At 31.8% G+C, this 18,618-nt stretch overlaps 1 long non-coding RNA gene across 4 annotated transcripts; it reads left to right on the forward strand.

Moving 5' to 3' along the window:
- The first annotated feature begins 4,437 nt into the window (after positions 1–4,437).
- LOC129321266 (uncharacterized) lies at positions 4,438–17,783 on the forward strand. Of its 4 annotated transcripts, none has more exons than XR_008595965.1 (4): positions 4,438–4,563; positions 4,662–5,069; positions 6,112–6,246; positions 17,579–17,783. It is a non-coding gene; the product is annotated as an uncharacterized LOC129321266 (long non-coding RNA). The 4 variants fall into 4 exon arrangements; XR_008595966.1 differs by lacking the exon at positions 17,579–17,783 and adding an exon at positions 11,272–11,357; XR_008595964.1 differs by lacking the exon at positions 17,579–17,783 and having other exon boundaries at positions 6,112–7,277.
- The last annotated feature ends 835 nt before the right edge of the window (positions 17,784–18,618 follow it).

Genomic DNA, 18,618 nt, shown 5'->3' on the forward strand with positions numbered 1-18,618 from the left:
AAGGTAGACTGATCTCTTGTAGACTGAGTGCTTCAAGGTTTAAGTACTTCTAACTTGATGATATTTGCTATATTTGTGTTTAGTTAGTTCTTTTGCGTTTAATTATTTTCAAAAATCTTGAGGACAAGATCAAATTCAAGTGTGGAGGTGTAATGACTCTCTATTTCATGTTATAATTAATATATTTTTGGTTATATTTTGAGAATCATCAATGAAAATGAGAAGCATTTTCAAAGAAATTAATTAAGTACCTCATATGGATTTATTGTAATAGGAAATCAAAGTAAGCAAATATTCCACTTAGAAATATTAATTGTTAATAGGTGGGGAATGAAAAGTTAAAGCAACAAAGAGAAAGGAATCAAGGAAAAGTGGTCTCTAATTCCAAAGTAAAAGTTCTAGAACATTGTTAGAATTTTTATCAAAATTACTCAATAGTGCCATGACACCACAAAAGGAGTGCCATGGCACCAGACCAAAATCCAAAAACACATTGTTTCATTTTCTGTGCGAAAATATTCTACAAAACTCATTTTTCTAAACCAAAGGAGCTAGCAGGAGCGAGCTTTGAGCTACTACAACTGGATGAAACCTTAAGGGAACAAAGGGGCAAGTCTTGAAGCTTGGGATTAAGAAATGCAGCACATCTTCAGTCTACCTCATTTTATCGATGTTTTATCTTCCTTTTTTTCTATGTTGATGGATTCGATCTTTATCATGGCTATTATGGTGTTTATATCAATCATGTGTAGCTAAATATTTTTGTTCTAGAACATATTTGTGTAGATAACCTTTGATTTACAGTTTAATTATTGAAAAATAAAGTTTTGATTATTTATTCTTAAGCTTTCCTATTCTTATTTAGTGTTTGGCCACCACTAGCTGAGATTTGGGCATTTGAGTTAGTTTAGTTACCTTGAAAGAGGAAACTCAAATTAAACCTTGAATTAGTAGTCTAGGATTAGTTTAGCTATTAGAACAGGAGTGTATCTAATGGACCAAGGTAATCCTCTTAGATTAAGGTCTCTAATGCAATTAATTAATTGAGGTAATATTTTGCTTTAAGTTAATTAATTAGGGTCCTTAGTATTCGGAAGATACTTTAGATTAATTTAGATTTTCAAATTATCAAAATTGGATTTCAAGACAATTAATAATGTGGATTGAAAGCAAATAGGGGATTAGGACTCAAGAACTCTCTTCTCTTAATTAGTTGACTTTAGCTTGTTTGTAGATTGAAAGTTATTTTAATTGATCACTTCTAATACTTTTATTTTTATTTTTTGAAAATCAATCTCAAGTTTTATTAGTTTAAAGTGAATGAATTTAAAAATTTAATGCCTAGTTTCTATTATAATTAATTCTTTAAGAAGTCGACCTTGATTTATCACTAGTTTTAGTTATGATCCATATACTTGCATTGTCTATTAGTTTTTGCGGGCATCACTTAATACTTCAGAAGCATCTAAGAGAGAGAGGGGGGGTGGCTTTATAGTTTAGAGAATTGAACCAAGAGAATGAAAGACGTTTACTTTCTTCACACGCACGCTAAATATAGGAGTGAGTTAACTAAAATTCATCAAATAAATTAAGGAAATTAGGTAAGTTATTTGTAAAAATTTGTTTTGTTTCTCTGAAATAAAAATTAAGGAGATATATCATTTTAATTATAAATAACGATCTTACGAAATAGATAAATCAAATTCATTCCTCAAGCAACAAATATTTAAACAAGATAATAACAAAATAGAACAAGCAAGATGACAATGACTGATCAAAATTTAAAGAAATTAAACCCTAAAAACAATAATCAGAGCTTCCAACAATAATAAAAGCCATCCTTCATATCTTCCTTAAATCTCTACTCGTGTAAGCCACGAAAGTAACTTGAAGGATCACCTTCAAAGTTATTTCTAAATATACTATAGTCTCTTCCTGGAACTTTCATCGTTTTTCCACTCTTCGAACCAGAACCACAGATACCAAACACACTTCCAATGATACCAACAACAAGAACAGCGATACCTACAGCAACAATGTCAGTAACCTTAACCTCCTCTTTCTCTTCACCGCTCTTCGACTTATCCACATTCTTCTACTTCAAGAGGGTCGCACATATATAGTGAAATGATGATGTATAGAGGTGTGCAATAACTTAACCAGGTCCTACACAAAAGAAATTAATTATTTCAAGATTCATTGACAATTAAACTAATGAAGACTTCAATTTAATTCTCCTAATTTTAAATTAATTAATTTTCTAAGTTATTTGTGGATAATAATATTCCAATTTTCCATAAGTTGAATAGATGCGAGCAAGCTTTAAGGATAGGCTCTTGCGTGGTACGAGGATGATATATGCTACTTGATTGATATATGGTGGGATTAAGAGAAAACTTTTGGATTGTTGGACTGAACTATTTAAATCTAAGATTATGTGGTTTCTTTTTTTTTTTTCTTTTTTTTTCTTTTTTGAATAGAATGAAAACAGTTTCCCAAACGTAAAAACAAAAAACAAAAATGATAATAAAGTCAAGTTATAAAAGCCAAAGGATGGTCTTTTAAATTTGATTAATATCATATGCTCCTTCCAAACGGCAATATAAATCATAATTAATTAATTCACGATTTATGAATAATATTAGTTAAAACTTTAAATTTTTAAAAATGTCCATATCTTTTTATTTATAGCTTTATTAAATAACTTATATAAGAGTAATAAATGAAGTAGGAGTATAGTTAGAAAAACAAATATAAAAATTATATAATACCTTACATTTTGGACTAGGTAAGGTTTCTAGAAGATATCTTATATTGGGATCTGAATAGAGTATATTGATTAGTAATTTTTATCTTGAATAATTTGACTAATTAACTAATGCATATTTAAACAATGCAGGATCTCGTTGTCCCAATTATAGGAAGAAGTTAAATTAACTTATTGATCTTTAAACAATGCATACTACGTCCTGTCCTCATTATAAATCATTGATAATTATAATTAACTCACAAGAATTAAAAAATGTTATATAATTGAAATTGTTCAAAGATTGCTTTGATATGCATTTTTGCTCCTAATAAATATACTAAATTTTAAAAATAAGCAGTTTTGATACACAAACTCTTTTAATAACCACAACTTTTTGCTAGAACTACCGTGCGACTATGTATACGCGCACGCGTACGCACAAATATGACTCCGAGTAACTGATATGCTTAAATTAAACTTGTAGAAAATGTTTTACTTTCTAATTTTATTTTACTTTTCACTGAAATTATTGATCACAATAAAGTGGATGCTGTCCACTAGATTTTTAACAAGCATGCCAACTTGTTAAAATTAATGAGAGATTTCGTCAAAAAAACAAATAGTGAGAGATAATAATAAAAAATTACGAGTGCTCTTTATATTAAGATTAAGATAAGATAAGATCAAATAGAATTTTAACCGTTTTCTTCCATTAATTAATAACAGAGGCCGAAGGGAGCATTCAACATTTGCCAATCATATAATTGCATATCAACAATATCACTCTCCTCAATTCTACCAAAATAAAAAATCAAGTGTATTTATTTAGGAGTTGCTGGGCCCCAAACACAATGTGATTTGGGGTGCCCCTTCCGGCCCATGAAAATTAAAATTAGGTAAAACATAAACTCTTGCCTTATAATTTTAATATGTTTTGATATAGGCTTCTAATTATAATTATTTTGATTGCTTCAAGTCCATTTAGTTTACTTTGTATGCGACATTAGTCCCCCTATTTTTTATTATACCCAAAAGAATGATGAGATGACACTTACAGTATTAAATAGATTGACTCGTAATTGACATTTTTAATATGTGCTGGTTGAAATTATAATTTAATAGATTAACAGTGTTATCCGCCTAATTCTGTTTCAGGTTTTAGTTTGTAATCTGTTGAAGTATAATTTTACTTCAGCAAAAAAAATTAATGACAAAAAGATATAATTGTCTGTCCTGTAATTTTATTTTATCCTCAAGCTATGCTTGTCCACTTTAATTTTTATTTTTTTAAAGCTTTTGTCTTCCGAATTATTGAATCCGTTTGAAAATGAACTATCCGATGGTATTTTGATTGGGTTTTTGGATATGGTGTCCATAATTAGCTTTTTAAATTGGATATTTTACCTCACCTAAATTAGATTAATTAATTATAAGCTTTTCATTTCCGGATTTATTTAATCCTTTTTAAAATGAACCACCCAACCATATTTAATTTGGGTTTTGGATATGGGGCCCATAATTAGCTTCCTAAATTAGATTCATTATACGCTTTTAATTTCGGGATATATTAATACATTTGAAAATAACCATCCAACGATCACAAAACCACTAGCCGTTGAGTTTTTTTAAAACTGTAAAACATGACGCTCCTGCTCTCCACAGGCAAATAGCCACAATACCCTCACAGTCTCAGTAGTATTACATTCTCTCAATCCCCAGAGTGGCTACAATCTTCTGCGTTTATCAACAAAAAAAAAATGGTGATTCCTCTCATGAGGACAATCCGATCTCCGTCAAGCCCACAAGCTTGCAAGGTAAAATATTCTTATGCTTGAATCAATTTATGTTGCTGGAAATTAAAGTTTGGAGGTTTACGTGTTTCTTCCTTCTGTTTCGGATTAAATGTTAGAAGAGCGACTGAAAGTCAGGATATCTCCTGAATCTTTCTCTCTTAGGGTTCCCCCATGTGTGGGCGTAAATCTCTCCGACCGTGATCACCGAAGTTGGTTGAACTGTCATCGGCGAAAACTGGTTTTACTGCAGAAAGTTTGGGGATCAGAGAACTGGATCGAATCGTGGTAGGAATTTGTGGTGAGTACGTAGTGTTCAGAATTCCTTCTTGATTCGTAGGGGAATACAGAAGATCTTTGTCTTCTTTCACCAACATAATTGGATCATCTTGTTAGAGGCCATAAGTGACCAACCATGCTACAATCGACAGCTTCTGAAGAATGTCTCTAGATAATTGGATCATGAGGAAATAATTTACAATCTGGAGGCTATGGGAGGACAGGATCTGCCTGCAAATACTGCAACTGAGGTAAGCTATTTCAAACTCTGCCACATGGAAATACCTTAGATATGTGTCTATCAGTGGCGGAGCCCCATTATCTTGAAGGCATGTAAATTACAAATAGAGTCTTTGGGGAAAATTACAAATAGAGTATGTAAATTTTGTAATTTTGCACTCCTATTCTTTATATTTTGCACCTTCTGAATTAAACTAAAAATATTTAAATTCAAAGAATTTTTGAATATATAATATTTTAATAATCTAGATTATATATGAAAAGTATATTTATAATAAAAGACTGTATCAACATATTTAATATGATATTTTTTAAAATAAAAAATGATGATCAATCAATTTTTGTTATTACAATTTTAGTCCTAGTAAAATTATTATTTAAAAAATATTAATTTTTGTTAAATTATTTTGTACCCCTGACTTTGCATCTTGACTTCACCACCGGTGTTTATCTTTGATTTATTTTAGATTGTAGATTCATGAAATTCTGTGTTGGGTGATTATAAGATATTTTGTAATTCCAAGTTGGATGCTGTTAAAAATTTTGATATTGATGTGAAAGAAGATTAGTATATTTTGGTCTGTCCTGATTTGGCTGATCCGTTGAGAAGACATGATGGTTAGAATCAAGGATGATTTTTATGGGAGTGTTTGATCTTTAGATCAGATGGTACCATGCTTCTACTGAATTTGGTATGCTAATGCTTTCTTTTTGATATTATACTGTGATAAGATTTTTTTTTTTTATCATAAAAAGTATATGTTTGGCTGCCGTCTTGGCCTAGAAGAGTTTAATTCTTTATTGAATTGAGAAAACAGAGACTTTAGCATTTCTTAGGAAAAATATATTTAGAATAGTGAAGGATATTTATTAAATTAAAAAAAATAGAAAATTGGACTATGAATTTTGTTAAACATTTGATTGATATGATTTTTTTTTTTTTGGGTTTGAAATTATTAATTTATGACTGAATTTTTTATATAATTTTTTTCATGTTTTTTTTAGGCTTATAATCTTGCTTTATTAGCTAAGATGGGTTGGGAAATTTAACAGGAACCATATCAACTGTGGGCTAAAATCTTAAAGGGGGTTATATTTTCCGAAGACTGGCTTTTACGAGGATAAAAAAGGAATAGGCGGTCTTGGGTTTAGTCTAGCATTATTGAAGGAAGAAAAGTGCTATACAAGGTGAGAGCGTATGTTATTGTAGTGATGTCTATTGTAAAAAGTGTGTGAAACTTGGCTAGCTAGAAGCACTAGAACGAACACATATTCCTTCTGTGTTCCTTCTTTGTGATTGGTCAAAATGTGCATGGTTTGGTCACTCTTTGTGATGTCTATTGTAAAAAGTCTGTGAAACTTGGCTAGCTAGAAGCACTAGAACGAACACATATTCCTTCTCTGTGTTCCTTCTTTGTGATTGGACAAAATGTGCATGGTTTGGTCGCTCTTTATCTTTTATTTGTTCCATTGTGTGTGTATATATATATATATATATCAGAACTTTTGAGAGCTGGCTTTATATGTGTTTCATTAAACTAAAACTGGATGATGGGCAAAAAGGGCTAGATGGCAGATCCTATGACTTCATGGCAAACATGGAAACAAATATTTGCTATTTAATCTTCAGCAAGCAGGGATACGTTTAATGGGCGGAGTAACCTATGTTCTGTTCATAATATTTCTGCTAAACATGATCAGAGAATCACTTGGATAGCTGAACTAGCTGTTCTTAGATTCAACAGAATCACTTGGATAAAATCTATCCTAAAGGAAATGAACTGAAAATCCAACACTGTTTCTTAGATTCAAAGGATCTTGCTTTTGACTAGCTGAACTCTCTATGTTGATTGATTCCTACAATTGATGTTGCCGGATGCAACATGTGCAGTGCTTCCTAGCTAATCATTAATTATTATTCTTAGTAAAGATGAATGGAACATCTTGATTTATTGTCACTTGTGAAATATGCAGTAGAAATTGCTCAATAGTCTCAATCTGTGTGTGTGATAAGATTGAAGATAATATACCCATAAAGACTTATTCAAGAAGGAAGCGTTAAAAGATAAATTAGGATAGATTTCATTATTATTTGATTCAGCATTTTATTTAGCTTTCTATTTAGATATTTCCCTAGATTTTATTTATCTATTTAGTTGTTTAGATTTTATTTTATCATTCATTATTTTAGATATTTAGATTTTATCTAGTAATTTAGATTTTAGGAGATTCTAATTAGTTATCTAGTTATCTAGATCTTATTTAGTATTTTATATTGTATTTAGCATTATAAATATGACTAACAACTTAGAAGCTAGCATATCATCGTCAATAAAACTATTCTTGAATCCTTTAGAGATTCTTCTAAGCCTGACTATTAAAAGAAATATAGAACGAGATTTTTGTTCTATACCATTAATAGATTTATTTCTTTTATTTTATTTAATCATCATGAGCACCTATCATTTGGTATCTGTAACACCCTCAAAAATACAAACCGATTTTTCGTAAATTATTAAAACCATTATCATGGTAGAAAATTTTCTTACCATGATACATCCAAGACAATATACCACAGGTCTTAAAATATCTCAAAAAAAGCAATTAGAACCATGAGGGACAGACATGATCCTCATAGCATGTTATTCAAATCAGGTCATAAATTAAAAGGGACAAACATAATCCTCTTGAACATATAAATGCATTTAATAAAAAGGATTAAAATTTACATGTTCCACAAAAAAGATATGTCCTAAGTTGGCACAAAATACATTGTATAATCCAAAATAAGAGGTAACGTAAAAGATGGTGTCTCATACACCATAATTACACCTCTGGTGCTTTCTCGGCCGGACTCGCTCCTATAAAAATATTAACCACGAGGAATGAGACTTAAAAGTCCCAGTAACCAAAAATTAATATGTAATGATGCATGCGGATGTAACTAATCATGCGATTGCTAAGTGGGCACACAAAACATTTAACCGAACAATATTTTTAAACAAACCGAACAAGTATTTAATTTGCATGACTACACCTTATATCCTCCTTTCGCCATGCTTGGACGCCAAATCACCTGGCCAAAGGTGAGTTGGACCAAGCGACATGCCACTCATTGGGTCCAATGAGGGCTTACCACGTGGTAATAATTAACCGAACAGAAATTCCCATTAACACCATACATTAAAATACCCTGACAAGTCATGCATCATTCAAATATCTAAACAGAAATGTATCCGAACAATAATATCTCATCATGATAAACAAAAATAAATTTTAACCCACTTGGCAATGATTTCACGGAAGTATATAACAGTATTTATTTTCAATAATTTATAATTTTTCCAAACAACAAAACAACACATAACCATTCACAAACACACCCATCACAACACATTAATAATGGTTACCTTGTGTCTTGAATAACAAGTTCCCCTTCACAACTCCTTTTTCACCACTATCTTTGTCAATATAATCTACATAATTATTTCACAATACTATATATTAATTTTACATTAAAATAAATAACTCTAATTTAAAGAGTTAGAAAGTCTTAGATCTATAATCTATATTAATACTAATTTAAGATTTATGCCTCATTTAACTTCCCAAATTCTTTTCTAAAATTCTCGTACCCTAATGAACTATTTTTTTTTATCCTCAATTCACTTCTAGTATCACAATTTCATCCTTCTATATTCTAAAAATTCATCCAAAAATAAATTAAAAATTTTAAAATTATCCTGAAGCCTCAAATCACCTTTCTATAACCTCAAAAATACCTATTCATACTTAAGTAAATATTTAATAATCATAGGTTTATCCCTACGTCTCAGATTCCACATAAATTCAACTATATAGATCTAGATTTTAACTCAAAAATTCTTAAACATGAGTTTCAACCTTAAAAAAATATTCTATAATATTTTTTATATCCCTAAGAATTTTAACCTATATTTTTAATCCATCATATCATCAGATTAACTATCCTATAGAAAAATCCTAATCAAAATATTTACTCTATCCTACAAAATAATCATATCACTAGAAAGCTAATATTATTTAGAAAATAACTATAAAATTAATTTTGTAATTAAATAAATTTTTAAATGCTAATCTAAACAGGAAAGTTAGAACATACCTGAAGAAAAAGAAAATAATCCCTCCTTGCGAGAAAACGCCGAGCAACGTGAGAGGAAGAGAGAAAAATAATATAAAAATGAGATTGTGAGTGCCAAAATTATATTTAAAAAAAAACTATAGGTTTGAATTTAATTATTCAAACCTTTGGGCCAAAAGTTACAATTTCCTCTAAATTGCATCTTAGCCTCTCATGCTTCCTAATGCACACATCTCCCTCCTTTTTATACATGAAGGCACCTCTTCTCTTCCCTCATCTAACCAATGTGGGACTTAGAAATAACAACCTTTCACCCCCCATTTTTTTGTTCCTTCTACCTTTTCTCTTTTTTTTTAACACACACATAAAAAAAATTATTTATGTATTATATCTTAACTAAATATTGCTTATGTGGTTTTAAATTTAAATTTTTAAATTCATAATTAAATACCTAATCATAATATTATTTTTAAATAACCTCAAATAATATAAATTCCTATTATTATCATTTTTTTTCAAAACTTAAATTTCACAATTTCTTTATTATATAAAAATCAGGATATTACAGTATCAAAGTCATGGTTACTACACATTCTGGCCAAGAAACCAATCCTTCTGACGACTCATCCAACAATGACCTGGAAAATCCAAACTCACTCATGTCTGACCATTTCGCCGCAATCACCTGAAAACTCGAAACTCTAAATTTATTAAAAGAAAAGGTAGAGGCACTTGAAACCTCTGCAATCAAGAAGCTTAGAGGTACACATTGTATATACTATTATGAAGATGAATGAGAAAACTGCAAACGCACCAGATTTCATCAGACAAAAATTGAATTTCCAAAGATTAATGGAGGTGTTCCACGAGGATGGATTTCAAAGGCAGAAAAATACTTTAAATATTATAACACACCTGAAGAAGAGAAGGTGGATATAGCATCTCTATTGCTGGAGGGTGATGTATTAGAATTATTTGCTTGGATCAGCTCTGAAACAACTCTTTACTATTGGGATGATCTCGTAACAGTATTCTAAGAGAATTTTAGATAACTGAAATACCAAAATCCAAATGAATTTCTTGATAGCATTAGGCAAGAGGGATCAGTACAAGACTATTGCATAGAATTTGCCAAACAATCAACCAGAGTGAAGAACTGGCTGGGACACTGCTTGGTTTGTGTCTTTCTGAATGGTTTGAAGGAGGAGCTTCGATCAGACGTGCGCATCTATAAGCCTCAATAGGTATACAGGGCAGTGAGTATCTTTAGAAATTGAAAATAAAATGCAACCCACCTAACCCAGAATGTAACATCCCAATTTAAATTTTAATAGTTAATTTGGGTTAATAAAAATTTTGAAAAATATTTAGAGCTAAATAAATTATTAAAAAAAAAGAATTTTAGTGTGTTACACAGAACCTCTGATCTCTCATCCTCATCTTCTTCGCAGAGATCACTCATGTCAACACACACGGGGATCTCGACCAATGACTATAGTGTCAACCAGAAACCCACCTAACCCAGAACCTCTGATCTCTCATCCTCATCTTCTTTGCAGAGATCACTCGTGTCAACACACACGGGGATCTCGACCAACGACTGTAGTGTCAACCAGAAACTCTTCTCTAGATATTGAACAGCAATGATCAAGAGATAAGGGGCTGTGTTTTCACTATGGAGATTTGTTCTACCCTGGGCACTGCTGTCGTGGGTCCTTATCCCTCCTGGAGATCATAGAGGAAGGAGATAAAGTTGTCCCTCCCCTTGAAGGCTATGAAACCAAGAATGATACTACACAAGGGGCAAAAACTTCTTTAAATGCTATATTAGGTAGCAACACAAGGGTAGCCATGAGACTTAAAGGAACATTACTTACACAAAATGTTTCGTTACTAGTGGATAGTGGGTCCACTCATAATTTTATTTCAGACTCACTAGCTCAAGAATTACGTCTTTCGACCTGTTATATTTTTGTTTTTAGAGTCTAAATTAGGAATAGTAGTATTGTATGATGTAATCTGGTATGTAAAGATATAGAAATTAAGCTCACCGAGCTGATTATTAAAGAAGATTCTTTTTCCATTTTCATTAGGAGGGGCTGATCTGGTACTGGGCATTAAGTGGCTGGCATCTCTTAATATGGTGCAAGCCAATTGGAATGAACTTTTTATGATTGTGTGGTTGAATGGCAAGAGGTATAAGCTACAGGGAGTCCCTAACACTACTAGAGGTACTCAATTTAATTCAATGCAATAGGTAGAAGCTTTCGCTGACTCTACATCTTTCCAACATTTCAACCCAAAACCTTTCTTTTCAGAATTTGCATTTTTTTGAAGAACCTACAAACTTGCCACCATTTAGAACTCACTCACATACTATCCCCTTACGACCTGGGGCTAACCTGCCCAACATTTGACAGGTATCCACATTATCAAAAGGCTGAGCTTGAGAAGTAAGTTGAAGAATTATTAAAAAAGGGCTTTATTCAATCTACTTCCAATCCATTTGCCAGCCTAGTACTATTGGTCGCAAAGAAAGATGGTTCATGGTGTTTTTGCATAGATTACTATAAATTGAATAATATTACAATCCTTGATAAGTATCCAATTCCTAACATTAATGAGTTATTAGATGAATTACATGGGGTGGTTTATTTTTTCAAATTGGATCTAAGATTAGGATAACACCATATCAGGATGCAACTTGAGGATATTTACAAAACAGCATTTCGAACTCATTTTGGGCACTATAAGTTCACAGTCATGCCTTTCGGCTTGACTAATGCACCCACCACTTTTCAAGCAGCTATGAATGATTTGTTTTGCCCCTATTTGTGAAAAGTTGTATTGATCTTCTTTGACGATATTTTGATATGCAATTTCTCTATTCAATAGCACCGAGACCACTTAAGTATTGTCTTATAGACCCTATAGGAAAATGTGTTTTGCATCAATTTAAAAAAATGCTTGTTTGGGAGGCCACAATTGAAGTTGATGATGAAAAGGTGAAAGCAGTACGTGACTAGCCTACTCTTAAAAATGTAAAGGAGTTACGTGGGTTTCTAGGCCTTGCAAGATATTACCAACATTTTGTGAAGAATTTTGGGATTATTGCACGTCCTCTTATTGAGTTAAATAAGAAGGATGCCTTCTTATGGTCTGAACCAGCTCAAACGGCCTTTAATCATCTTAAAAGTACATTAATGTTGGCACCCATCTTATAGTTGCCCAAGTTTGAGGAGGAATTTACAATTGAATGCCATGCATCCATAGAAGGGGTTAGTGCTATACTTTTGCAAAACAACTACCCTATTGCTTACTTTAGTAAAAGGTTCTTGTTTTCTAACTGCTTCAAGTCTACTTATGATTGTGAACTCCTTGTATTAGTTCTTGTAGTCCAAAAATGGCGCCATTACCTCCTAGGAAGGCATTTCTTTGTTAAAATAGATCATGCTAGTCTTTAATATTTATTACAATAACATATCACCACAAATACTCAATAAAGATTGATCATCAAGCTATTACCATTTAACTTCACCATCATCCACAAGGCAAGAGTGGAAAACAAGGGAGGTGATGCGTTATCTAGATGACCATAGCATGTAATTTTTTTTCAATTAGCAGTACCTTTTGCTTCTAAGCTACAAGACCTCCCTTTTGAGTTTTCATTAGATCCCTTTATTAATAGCATAATCCAGGATTTACAGAAAGATCAGTCATCCCAACCTAAATTCCACCGGTGAATCAAACACTCTTCTATGATCACAGGGTAGTCATCCCTTCATCACAACTGCAACCAAAGTTACACGTAAAGGCCCATTCTACTACTATTGGGGGGCACAGAGGCTTTCTTAAAACATTTAAGTGTTTCTCTGAGAACTTCTATTGGCCAGCAATGAAAGTAAATGTGAAGGCATATGTGAGACATTGTGCCACTTATCAACAAAATAAGTATCAAACTTTAGCACCATCTGGACTTCTTCAACCCTTAATTTTATCACCGGTCTTCCAAAGTCAAATGGTTTTGAAGTCATCTTAGTTGTAGTTGATCGTTTAAGTAAGTATGCCCACTTTCTTGCTTCGACACACCCTTACACTGCCGCAATCTTTTATGAGGAAATTATTCGACTTTATGGGGTGCCTTGATCAATCATTTATGATAGGGACCCTATCTTCATGAGCACTTTTTGGCAAGAATTATTTTGATTAAGCCAAACCATGTTAAAGTATTGCTTACTATCCCCAAACAAATGGTCAAACAGAGGTCTTAAAGCCTATTTGCGATGTTTTGCCTATGAGCAACCCATGTCTTAACACAAGTTCTTTATTAGGCTGAATACTCATACAATACAGGTTATCATACCTCTACCAACTCTTCTCCTTTCAAGCTAGTTTATGGATGAGATCCCCTCCTTTGCTTCCTCATGTGAAAGGAGAAGCCTTGGTAACTGATTTAGAAGATCAACTAGAAACCAGGGACACAATGATCAAACTTTTAAGGGATGATTTACATAAGGCTCAAGATCAAATGAAGGCTTATACTGACAACCATTAAAGGGAAGTCGAGTACAACCTTTTCGTCAACAATCACTTACTAAGTGAAAGTTTAAAAAATTATCACCTCTCTTTTTTGGCACCTATAAGATTCTTCAACAAATTGGAAAGGTGGCTTATAAGTTGGAACTATCGGCAGATACTGGTATTCATCCTATTTTCCATATGGCTTATGCGCTGCAAGAACTACTTATACCAGCACCCTTACCACTATTAGCTGATTTTGAGTTCCATGTGAGGCCTCATCAAGTCTTAGATCATCATTGGACTATTCATCTTGCTTGAATTACTTGTAGAATAGCATGAACAATAAGGAAGAAGCAAGCTGGGAGGACTATGACCTCTTGCATGCTCAATTCCCCTCTTTTCAACTTGAGGACAAGTTGAGTTTTTAAGGGCGGGGTAATGATAAGATTCAAGATAACATACCCATAAAGACTTATTCAAGAAAGAAGTATCAAAAGATAAAAAATGATAGATTTCATTATTATTTGATTCAGTATTTTATTTAGCTTTCTCTATTTAGATATTTCCCTAGATTTTATTTATCTATTTAGTTGTTTAGATTTTATTTTATCATTCATTATTTTGGATATTTAGATTTTATATGGTAATTTAGATTTTAGGAGATTCTAATTAGTTATCTAGTTATTGGATTTTATTTAGTACTTTATATTGCATTTAGCGTTATAAATATGACTAGCAACTAAAAGCTAGCATATCATCATCAATAAAACTATTCTTAACCCTTTAAAGATTCTCCTAGGAACGGCTATTGAGAGAAAATATAGAATAAGATTCTTGTTCTATACCATCTTAATTGATTTATTTCTTTTATTTCATTTAATCATCGTGACCACCTATCAGAGTGTGTGTGTGTGTGTGTGTGTGTTTTAACCTGGATGGGCCCTTATATATTTCCCATGAGAGCAAGATTAGATTTGGTACTTAGAAATGTTAGGACATTAAATTGTAAATCTATAGAAGTTGTAGGGGTTATGATTCAAAAAGGAAAATCAATATCCTATGCCTGCAAGAAACAAAATGGCATAGAGAAGAAACTAAGGATATTTAAGGTTTTAAACTTTGGTATATAGAAAAAGTAAGCCACGCAATGGAATAGGCATTATTATTGATAAGGAGTAGAAGAAAAATGTTGTAGAAATTAGTAGAATTGGAGATAAAATTATTTCCTTAAAAATGATAGTTGGACGTGAGACTATTAATATTGTTAGTGCTTATGTACCTAAAGTCAGACAAAAGCCAGTCTTAAGGAATTATTTTGGGAAAAACTTGGAGGGTTTGATTCAACCACATACCACAGAGTGAAAATATTTTTATTGGAGGAGACTTTAATTGGGCATGTTGGGAGGGAGGTTAGTCAGCATGCGAGGGTACATGGTGGTTTTGGCTTTGAAGAGCTAAACAATGAAGGATATACTCTTCTTAATTTCTCGTTGGCGTATGATTTTAAAATTGCCAACACTTGTTTCAAGCAGAGTTTTTTTTGTTTACAAAACTGGAGCCTCAAGGTCACAGATTAATTTTTTTTTGTTAGAAACATGAATAGAAGATTCTATAAAAATTGCAAGGTGATTCCCAAGGATGCTGTAACGACACAGCATAGGGTCTTTGTTCTTGATGTGTGTATTATGAGTAAAATTCAAAAAAGTTGACAAGTAAAAGGTGAGAAGCAAGATATTTTCAAGCAAAATCTTTTGGACAAAGGAATTTAAGAATCTCAAGGAAGTGCTAACATCTTATGGGAGGATATGGCTAAAAAGATAAAGGAGGTTGTAAAAGTAGTTTTGGGGAAATCAAAAGATTTTAGTTTGAGAGATAAAGAGTCTTTGTGGTGGAATAATAGTGCACAGGATAAATCAAACATAAGAAGAACTATTTTAAAGCCATACATTTGTGTAACAATGAGAAAAATTGGGAAAAGTACCGTATGGCTAAAAAGGAAACTAAGAGATCTATGAGTGTAGCTTGTTTTAAAGCTTTTGAAGAATTTTATAAGAGCCTTAAGACAAAAAAAAGAATGAAACATTTATAAGATTACTAAGAGTAGGGAAAGAAAATCAAGAGATCTAGAACAAGTGTATAAAGGATGAAGAGGGAAGAATTTTAGTTACAATGATGAAATTAAAAACAAATGAGAAACTTATTATTCCAAACTCTTCAATGATGGAGAGGGTTTGTCTAGTAATTTAGAGGATTTAGTAACTCGTGAAGGAGAAAAAATTTGTCATTTTATCAAATAATATGTAATAAGGAGGTAAAGGAAGCTCTTAAGAAAATGACAAATGGTAGAGTCAACAGACCTAATTTTATATCTATTAAAGTGTGGAAATATTTAGGTGAAAAGGGGTAAGATGGTTAACTAAATTATTTAATATAATTTTACTATCCAAGAAAAGGCCTGACGATTGGAAGAGAAGTATATAAGTTCCTATTTATAAAAATAAAGGGGATATTCAAAATTGTAATAACTATAGAGGGATTAAACTCATGAGCCATATAATGAAATTGTGGGAGAAATTAATTAAGCATAGGTTGAGATTGGAAACAAGTATCTTTGAGAATCAGTTTGGTTTTATGCCAAGTAGATTGACTACAAAAGCGATTTATCTACTAAAGGGGTTAATAGAAAAGTATCATTGTAAAGATAAAGATTTAGTTTTTATTGATTTGGAAAAAGCTTATGACTATATACTAAGAGAAGTGCTTTGAAAAGCCTTGGAAAAGAAGTATGGATTGCTTTTATTAAAGTTATACAAGATATGTATGAGGGGGACTTTCCTGTAAAGACTAGACTACTATATCAAGGATCATCTTTTAGCCCTTATCTATTTAACTTGGTCCTACATGTTTTGATGAAACATATTCAAGGAAAAATTCCAAATGTATGCTCTTCGCGAATGATATAATTCTAATAGTAGAGACAAGAGAAGAGATTAATTGTAAACTTGAGTTATGGAGGAGGACATTAGAGTCGAAAGGTTTCTATTTGAGTTATTTACAACTGTAAGATGCCTAATAAACTTAAAAAAGTTTTATTGCACTACTACCAGACTAGCTTTGTTATATAGTAGTGAATATTGGGCTTTAATGGGACAGCAAGAGCATAAAGTTAGAGTAGTAGAGATGAGAATGTTACGATGAATGTGCGAACATACACATAAAGATAAAATTCAAAGTGAACACATACGTGAAAAAAGTGAAGGTAGCACCTATTGAGGAAAAAATGGTAGAAAATTGTTTGAGATGATTTAGGCATGTACAAAGAAGATCGCAAGAGACACTAGTAAGAAGAGTGGAATATATAACTTTGAGCCTTGTTAGAGAAAGCTAAGAGAACACTTTTGAAAGTTGTTGAACACGATTTTTAATTAATAATATTTATAAAGGCTTGGTAAATGATAGAACACAATGACATCTTGCAATTCATTTAGCCGATCCCACCTAGTGGGATTAAGGCTTGTTGTTGTTATTATCATCTCTTATTCACAGCTTTTAAACCAGGTTTATGATAATGATTATTTTTGGTTCTGTCTTGAATTTGAAGGGGAAAATAAGAAGTCAACCCATCAACTTTAAACTCAAATAGATTTGGAAAATTCATATTTGTTGATACTGCAAAGGACCACCCACTGCAGACTGAACTAGATCTATGATGTGTCCTTTTCACTTTGTTTTCCTTCAAATCTATTTCAATTTTAAATTCAGTGCAATAATCAACAATTCTATGTCTTTCTCAAATTAAATTATTTACTTCTTTGTTTTGTTGTCTTCTTTTGTTCTAATTCTGACATCAATTGTTTATTCATTGTATTCCTCACCCAGAAAACATGAAAGAGATTTGCGAAGAGAAGATTGCTGATCCAGTGGATTAACCAATTATAGGGTGAGCAGACATCACACTGCTCTCTCTCTCTCTCTCTCTCTCTCTCTATGTACACATACAATTAAACTTGCATACATACATACCCACACTCTTGATTAGGATGGCTAACTCACTGTGATAAAATTCAGTTGCTGCAATGTACAATTTGAGGTTATAATAACTTGATAGAAATGTTCAATTTTTTTTAAATAAATTGGAAATCACTTTGCAGACAAGTCAAACAAGGAAATATAACCCTTATAATAAGTGCATGAGTAGTTTATTTTCCCCCCAAAATGCTCTTACGTACAAAAGATATTTTTTTAATTTATTTTATGAATTTTATGAGACATTTGATGTGATTTTTTTCCTTAAATTTTGGTTTAAAATTATTTACGAATGGATTTTTTTTTAGGCTCATAATTGTGTTTGATTGGCTAAGTTAGGCTGGAGAACTTTGCAAAAATCGAATCTATCAACTTTTAATGGAAGAGTGTTAGAAGGCAATTATATTCTCAACATTGGCAATGGAAATGGAAAGGCTACACTAGTACAAAAAAGAAAATAAATGACAGTTATTTTAGTCCATAGATGACGGGTAATACGCATCATTTATTCGGCTGACATTTAAAGTCCACTAATAAATGATGGTTATAAAACCATCATTTAAAATAAAATTTTTATAGAAGGACAAGCGAAATGAAAATATAAATGACAGGTAAATAAGATATCTATCATTTGAAGTTAGTATAAATGATGGGTAAGTTACTTACCCTAACTTATGCCAACACTTGTAATTTTCATCAATACTATAGCACACTAAATGGTATTCCATTTCAGATGCACTAATTTACTTCAAAAGATCACATCTTACACAAGGGCATACTATTCTTCTAGGGTCTTTTACATGCTCAAGAGAAAACCTCATAAACTCTTTCACACCATTCAAATACTCTTTACTTAATTGATTGGAAGACATTCATTCTTTATCCATAACTTT

Source organism: Prosopis cineraria, unplaced genomic scaffold, assembly GCF_029017545.1.
Source record: "Prosopis cineraria cultivar Desert tree isolate PC_DT_omini unplaced genomic scaffold, ASM2901754v1 PC10, whole genome shotgun sequence".
In the NCBI taxonomy this organism is placed as follows: domain Eukaryota; kingdom Viridiplantae; phylum Streptophyta; class Magnoliopsida; order Fabales; family Fabaceae; genus Prosopis; species Prosopis cineraria.